We start from the raw sequence: 8758 nt of genomic DNA, 5'->3' as shown, positions 1-8758 counted from the left end.
CTCCGGAGGAACTGGCCAGGGGTCCACAGCCTCTGTCTCTGCTCAATTGATATTCATTTTTAGAAGATTTTGAGTTTCAAATTTTTTCTTCTACCCTTCCTGACATCCTCCCTCCCCAAGATGACAAGCAATCTGATATAGGTTATACATTTGGAATAATGTAAACATATTTCCACATTAGTCATGTTGTGAAGAAGAAACAAAACAAAAGAGAAAAGCTGCCCCACTATTCATATTTTTATAGCCCTTTGGGCATAGTTTTAAATGGTTCTCCAAAATAGTCAGATAAGTTCAAAATCCACCAACAGTGCATTAGTGTCCCAATTTCACATCTTCTCCAATACTTATCATTTTCCCTTTCTGTCATTATACCCAATCTGATAGATGTGATGGGGTACCACAGAATTGTTTTGATGGACATTTGTCTAATCAGTAGTGATATAGAACATTTTTGTATTGCCCTAGATTGCTTTAATTTCTTCATCTGGAAACTGCCTGTTCCTACCCTTTGACCATTTATCAGTTGGGGAATGACTGGCATTCTGATAAATTTGGCTCAGTGCTTGGTGTATTTGAGCCATGAGGGCTTTATCAGAAACACTTGCTATAATAATGGTTTCCTATCTATTTGCTTTCCTTCTAATCTTGGTTATGTTGGTTGTGTTGGTAAAAAACCTTCTTCATTTAATGTAATCCAAATGATTCATTTTATATTTCATAATGTTCTCTATCTCTTGGGTTTTTTTTTTTTTGGCAATTGGGGTTAAGTGACTTGCCCAGGGTCACACAGCTAGTAAGTGTCAAGTGTTTGGTCTGAGGCAGGATTTGAACTCAGGTCCTCCTGACTTCAGGGCCGGTGCTCTATCCATTGCGCCACCTAGCTGCCCTCTACCTCTTGTTTGGTCAGAAATTCTTGCCTTTTCCATACATCTGACAGGTAAACTATTCCTTGCTCTCCTAATTTGCTTATGGTATCACCCTTTGTGTCTAAATCATGTATCCATTTTGACTTTATCTTGGTATAGGCTGTTAGATGTTGGTCTATGCCTAGTTTCTGTCACACTGTTTTCCAGTTTTCCTAGAAGTTTTTGTCAAACAATGAGTTCTTATCTCCAAAGCTGGAGGCTTTGGATTATGTCTTAATTTTCATCCTTCCAAACCACTATAATTATAGAGGAGAAACTGAATCCCAGCCGATATATGTTAAAGTCACTCCCAGGCATTTTGTGTAAGGCTATACTTTGATCTCCTTTTATATAAGGGGAGTGCTTATCTTTCAGAGGCACACCTGACTTTTGTCCTGATCTAGGCAGAGAGTGGCCATGTGCCCTGACACTTCAGCAGTCTGTAGCTCTTGGACTCTAGGTTGGAGAGCTGGGAGGAATCTTAAGGACCATGGAATTCAATGCCCTTTTCCCATTTCATCAAAGAGGAGAAACAGGCTTATGGAAGGGAAGGAAATTGTAACAAGTTCACACAGGCAGTAAAAGGGAGAGCTATGATTAAATCCCTATTCTCTGAGTCCAAATACAGTACTCTGTGCATCCAGCCTTCTCACCGACTACTCTATTCACATTTGTTGTATTGTTGTTCAGTTCTTTTTCAATTATATCCCACTCTTGGTGACCCCATTTAGGGTCTTCTTGGTAAATGTACTAGAATTGGTTTGCCATTTCCTTCTCCAGCTCATTTTACAGATGAGGAAACTTATGGCAAATAGGTTAAATGATTTGCCCAGGGAAATAGGTGAGGCTGTATTGGAGCTCAGGAACATGAGTCTTTCTGGCTCATGCTGTAGCCCAATGTAGCTACTTTTCATCTGCTTTTCATCTCCTGCAGTCTCCTGTCTCCCTTCTTCATCTACTGTCTTTCCCACGCCAAGAAAGCACTTCCCCTAGTCTAGTTCTGTTGAAGACTCTTCATTAAAGACCCAGCTTGGGCACTTCCACTTGCAGCAGAGCCTTTCCTGACCCTCCTCAAATCTTTTCCTAGCTCTTTGCCGGGAGCTCTCCTTTATACCTCTCCCTTGTATTCCTAGTTATTGGTGCACAGGTCATTGTTCTCTGGAAGAATGGAAATTCCTGCCATTTTATCCTCAATTCAGAGCTGAGGGCATTGCCCATAGTAGGTGCTCCTGAAGTCTTCCTCAGGTGAATCATACTAGTAAACTATATGGCACTGATTTTTAGCTCTGTGCTTTCCTAAACTGGGCTGGGGGTGGGATTACTGGGTAGCAGTTGCTTTGATCTTGAGACTCAGGTTCCTAATGCTGGACAGCTCCTGAGTCAGTGGCAGAGCTGTCTTGAAGTGCAAATGGCCCTTCTCTGGAGTAAATTCCCCATTGTTAGAGATCTTTAAAGGAAATGAAAAGAATCATGGCAGAATTAGGAGGAAGCTTGCATTCCCATCTAATGAAAAAATGCTCATGATGGGAGATGTGGAGGGGGCTTTTGGACATTATTTCAGCCTCTGTCCTTGAGGATTTCTCTCCCTTTTCTTCACAGGGCATCAAGCAGATGACCTCATCAGGACCACTGAGTCTGGACAGATCCAAGGCACTCAAATCAGTATCAAGGGGATAGACAAAAGTGTCAATGCTTTCCTGGGAATCCCCTTTGCCAAACCCCCTGTGGGGGCTCTGAGGTTTTCTCCACCACAACCACCAGATTCCTGGAGCAATGTGAGAGATACAACTTCTCAGCCATCTATGTAAGCACTTTCCTCTCTCCTTTTCTTACCAGATGAGCACAGGGCGCCATCATGTCTTACCCACATTTTGTCTCTCTGTGCTCTGCAAACAGCAGACATTAATTAAGTATTTGTTCTAGGTATGAATGTTCCCTGGGCTGTGAGGCCTCAGATAATTGCTTAATGATAACAGTCTATGATTATTTGGACTTTAGAGAATAGCAGACTTCAGAAAATACTGTGAGGTAGTTAGTATACATATTACTACAGATGGGAAAACAAAGGCTGACAGATTAGAAGCAGCTAGCTGGCTCAGAAGATAGAATACTGGGCCTGCAGTAAGAAAGACCTGAGTTCAAATCCAGCCTTAGACACTCACTAACTGTGTGACCCTGAGCGAGTCACTTCACTCTGCTTGCCTTCAGTTTCCTCATCTGTAAAAGGAGCAGGAGAAGGAAATGCCAAACTGTTATAGTATCTCTGCCAAGAAGCCTCTTGCAGATTATGACAGGTCAGACAGAATTGAATAACAACAGACATTAAGTGACTCACCCAAGGACACAAAGCTGGAAAATAACCAAGCCAGGACTCAGACTGATAGGCTCAAAAAGCTGGAGGTCATTGAATCTGAACCCTCATTTTCTTTTTTAAGCAGTTTGCTGTCTTTTCCTTTGGAGACCACATTTATTGCCTATTCCCTACCCCAGCCTCCCTCGTACTCCTCCAACCTAATGGTCCTCTGTAACAAAGAAAATCTAACTGACACCTTGGCCGACAGTGATGCTCTTGTTAAAATACCTCTAGTCGTGTTCTGTCTTGGTCTAGCTCGACTTTCATCGATCTGCAGCACGATTTCTGAATTCCTCGCATTCATCCTCTATTACAATGCAATCACATTCCAAGGCATTCACATACTGTGATGTGTTCAGCTATTCAACCATTGGTAATATCTATTTACAGGGTTTTTTTTGTAATTTAAAAAATACTTTGTTTCCAACTTAACATTCACCAACAAACCAAACATTTCAATACACAATGAATAAGAAAGAAGACTTTTTAGAAGTTGTGAAATGTTTGCAAGTCACTGCACCTCTGCCTGCCTCAGTTTCCTCATCTGTGAAATTGGGATGATAATAATAGCACCTACCTCTCAAGGTTATTGTGATGGCCAAATGAGATCATGTTTGTAAAGTGCTTTGCAAACCTCAAAGCACTCAGTTATCATTATTATTACTATTATTGTTATCCCCATGTGATTTTATTCAGATCATTCATCTCTTATGTTTTTCAGGTGTTTGCAGGATGTCAGTTATCTAGAAGAACTGGCAGTGAGCATGAAAATAAACCTCTCTATTCCTGCCAATTCTGAAGACTGTTTGTACCTCAATATCTATGCTCCTGTCCATGCAAAGGAGGGGGATGAATTGCCGGTAAGCCAGATCTCTATATCTTCCACAGGAGAGGATGAGAATCCTAAGGCATAGGAACTGGGTGGGACCTTGGAGGTCACTTCGTCCCACCACCACTGGAACAATCATGTTCTCTAAATATCTCTGACAAGTTGTCTGGCCTTCCCTGAAGTTGTCTTAGTCAGGGAGCTCACTACTCCTGAAGGCAATCAGCTCAACCCTTGGGCAAAAACTCACATGGTTAGCAAATGCCTCCTTCTATGAGGCTGAAATCTGCCTCCATATATTTAAAAGGCATCTAGGGGGCGGAGTCAGGAAATCTAATTTTCCTGAGTTAAAATCTAGCCTGAGACATTTACTAGCTGTATGACCCAGGGCAATTCACCTCACCCTCCTTGCCTCAGTTTCCTCATCTGTAAAATGAGCTAGAGAAGGACATGGAAAACCAGTCCAGAGTCTCTGCCAAGAAAACCCCAAATGGAGTCATGGAGAGTTGGGCATCCCTGAAAATGACTGAAATAACTTCAGGGAGTTGGTTCCATGATCTAGATTGATATCAATTTCTGCTACAAGTTATTATTGCTATAGAAAGAGAGCAAAACATTGTAAAAGTGTGACCTTCCAAACACTTCTTGATCCTGTCCAGAGCTATCATCTCATTGCTATAGAGAACTTGACTATGTGGAAACTCTCTCTGTTGATGAGGACGGCCACCTCTTTTGTAACTTAGAGTCTTGGCTTGTCTGGTGTACTGGGATGCTAAGTAACTTCTTTGTGGTTACACATCTCATATGTGCTCAAGGCAGAACTCAAACCCAGCCCTTCTCACTCCAAGGCTAGCCCTGGGCTTCCTTACTTAAAATAAATGATAGTGAACAAAATTGCTGAAATTTTCTCTGCCCATGAAACCTTCTCTGAACTTCAACAAATCAACATTCAACTCAACAACCATTTCTATGAGCCTGGAGCCCTTCTCATTAGTGCTGGGGATAGAAAGAGAGGTGGGTTTTCTCTCACCTTAATGTTACCTTAATGTCATTTTGGATCTCCCTTATGACACTTAATATAGACTGTGTTGTTGCTCAGTAGGGATTTTCAGTTGTGTCTGACTCTTCATGACCCCTTTTGGGGTGTTCTTGGCAAGGATGCTGGAGTGATTTGCCACTTCCTCCTCCATCCCATTTTGCAGATAAGGAAACAGAGGCAACCAGGGTAAAGTGACTTGCCTAGGGTTACACAGCTCATAAGTGTCTGAGGCCAGATTTGAACATGGAAAGATGAGTCTTCCTGACTCCAGGCCCAGCACTCTATCCACTACGCCACCTAGCTGGCCCAATACAGAATACAACAGTCTGTATTATGGTTTTTGGATCTATATCCTATCCTTTCCTTCTAGTTGACTATCAGTACTTTGAGAGAAGGGACCTGGTCTCATTCAAAATACCTATCCCAGAGCCTTGCACAGAGTAGATGCTCAGTAAATGTATTGAATGAATGAATGAATATACCTCAAAGCCAGAGCAAGTTCCTAAATATAGGATTATCAGAGTTGTTTTCATGAAAGGAGTTTGGAGTTTGGAATACTCTAGGGCTTGGAGGAGTCTAAGACTGGAGGAAATGCCACCCATGCTGGCCCTGCAAAGGGAAACAAGCAAATGAATTTCCATTACTTCCAGGAGACAAAGTTGCACTTGGAAGGAAGGAGTGAGCTGGGGTAGGTGTCAGGCTGCCTGGTTGCATAGAGCAGAGAACTTTTGTATAAGAGAAACTGAGCTTGCTCAGGCATAGCTCAGCAGGCCTGGGTTCAGATCAATTACACTAGAAAGAGTCTGATCTTATAGCTTCCTTCACTGTTAGTACCCTAAGGATTTATGTTTTGAATGGAGTTTGGGAAGGGAGATGGGTATAGTAGCAACCAAACCACAGAGTGTAGTGATGAGAACATAGCATTTAGAGTGGGAATTCCTGAGATCAAATCTCAGCTCTGCCACTTACTAGCTTTATGACCTTCTGCAAGTCACTTAACTTCTCTGGGTCTCAGTTTCCTCATGTGTCAAATGGGGGTGTTGCACTAGGTAATCTCTAAAATCCCTTCCAGCTCTACCACCTAGGATCCTGCCTGAGATAGAATTTTTGGATACACAGTCATATAGACCTCCATGATCACCCAAGGAAATGAATTCCAAGAAAAGTCCACTTGTGTGATGGGCTCCCTGTTCTTTCCATGTACTCAGTTATTCATAACAAAGTGTGCCCTGCCCATAGCCAGTGCATACTCTGGCTTTCTCAGTGTCCAGGATTTGGTCCATTTCATTTGCTCATACAGTTTCAACTGTCTACTTTCTGATGTCCAAGCATGTCCCCCACAGAATCCCAACCAATCACTTGCTTCATTCCAAGGAAGGTAAAAAAATCTTCCCAAGTGAATAAAATCCCCTTCATCTCTTTGTGCCTACTAGGCATGCAACATCCTAATCCATTGACTAAAGGAAGTGTACATTGAAATCATAATGGTGTTATCTAAACAGTAACATTAGCCTTTCTCTTGTAGTTTTAGATATAGAAATAATATGATCTCTTCCTCACCCAGCATTTAACCCTTAGAATTATGCTCTATCTATTGGCCTAGTTGGTTCAGTGTGGAGTTAGGAAGAGCTGAGTTCAGATCTGCCCTCAGGCATTCTCTAGCTCTGTCAGCCTCTGTTTGCCTTAATCTACTCGAGGAAGAAATGGCAAACCGCTCCAGTATCTTTGCCAAGAAACTCTCATACAGCATCACAAAGAATTGGACAGAACTCAACAACAACATCATTATGCTCTTAAGGAGACAATAAGTCTTACTGGTTCTGATTTCCTGAAAGAATGGTAACCCTGCAGCTTAGCTTGGCTAAAAGTTATTTTGGTCTCCTATGTTTTAGTTGGGGTATCCTGTTTGATGTCAGTGATATAAGATTGAAATGACATCCCTCCCTGCCCCCCCCATCTCCACAATACGAATATAATGGGAAGAATTAAACACAGGCTTATGAGCAGGAGATGGGTTAAAGTCTTTTAAAGATTGGTTTTAATCAGTGGAAACTTCTCCTTATAAAGTGAGTAACGTATAAGAACCAAAAAGAAAAAAAATGTACTTTGACAACTTGGTTTTATATTTAAAAGAAATTGCAGATTGTATATATTGGATTTGCATTTTCCTGTGTGATCATCTTTTCAATTATACTGTATTATACAAATGATTGTTTTATTCAATAACTTAATTAAAAAAAAAAAAAGAACCAATCCAAGGCATAGCCTAATGCCGGTAATCTGCTCTAGCAGCTTCCCTTGGCTTTGAGAGAGCAGCTACTGTTACATAGAAAGGTTCTCTGGGCCACAGTTGAAACACTCACAAGATGATGTGACACTGAGAGCTTATTTCCCACAGTGCATTCTCTGTTGCCTACTTGGGTCTGTGTCCCTCAGAAGGGAGTCCTGCCTCCTTTTCCTGTTTCAAGGGAACAAGGATCCTTTAGAAGAGACTGTTTTGCTCCATGTGAATCTTTGACAGCAGGAGGACCTGAGGGAGCTGATTGTGCCAGGAAGATTCCAAGGAGGATCTGAACTGCCTCTGAGTCAAGTCAAGTGGACTCTTACCTGAGAGTAGTTCAGATGCATCAGGTCAACTCTTGATATACAGTATCTTGATAAGTAAATTCACTCACATTTAGAGCTACTTTAACATTGGTCAAAAGATAAGAGGATACAATATTCTCCTGTTGAGCAAAGTAGTGGCAAAGGCACACTTGGTGTGACTTATTCCTGCAAGGAAAACTATGTCTGACGAAGTTTCAGCCCCTCCACTGCCACTGCCTCTGCCCAGAGACTGCTGAACCCCCCATCTGTCCACCTGCTGCTGCCACTCACTCTGGGCACAGAATATTCGGTCATGGATAAAAATGAGCTGGTGCAGAAGGTCAAAATGGCTGAGCAGGCTGAGAGATATGATGACATGGCAGCCTGCATGAAGTCTGTAACTGAGCAAGGAGCTGAATTTTCCAATGAGGAGAGGCATCTTCTCTCTGTTGCTTACAAAAATGCCATAGGGGCTTGAAGGTCGTCTTGGACGGTTGTTTCAAGTATTGAGCTAATGACAGAAGGTGCTGAGAAAAAACAGGAGGTGGACCGAGAACACAGAGAGAAAATTGAGACCAAACGAAGAGACATCTGCAATGATGTACAGTCTCTATTGGAAAAGTCTTTGAGTCCTAATGCTTCACAAGCAGAAAGCAGTTTTCTATTTGAAAATGAAAGGAGACTATTACCATTTTTTGGCTGAGGTTGCTGCTGGTGACGACAAGAAAGGAACAGTGGATCAATCACAACAAACATATCAAGAAGCTTTTGAAATCAGCGAAAAGGAGATGCAACCAAAGCATCCTATAAGATTGGGTCTGGCCTTGAACTTCTCTGTGTTCTATTATGAGATCCTGAACTCTCCAGAGAAAGCCTGCTCCCTTGCAAAGACAGTTTTCGATGAAGCCATTGCTGAACTTGATACATTAAGCGAAAAATCATACAAAGACAGCACACTAATAATGCAATTAATGAGAGACAACTTGACATTGTGGACATCAGACACCCAAGGAGATGAAGCTGAAGCAAGAGAGGGATGGGAGAATTAA

The 8758-nt window shown here is 41.9% G+C and overlaps 1 pseudogene; it reads left to right on the top strand.

Annotated features, from left to right (window-relative positions):
• Positions 1-8022: 8022 nt before the first annotated feature.
• Positions 8023-8758, top strand: LOC110210446 (14-3-3 protein zeta/delta pseudogene; annotated as a pseudogene).

This window comes from Phascolarctos cinereus, unplaced genomic scaffold (assembly GCF_003287225.1).
Source record: "Phascolarctos cinereus isolate Bilbo 61053 unplaced genomic scaffold, phaCin_HiC Scaffold_2;HRSCAF=192, whole genome shotgun sequence".
NCBI classification, from domain to species: Eukaryota; Metazoa; Chordata; class Mammalia; order Diprotodontia; family Phascolarctidae; genus Phascolarctos; species Phascolarctos cinereus.
This window is presented reverse-complemented; position numbering and strand designations above follow the sequence as displayed.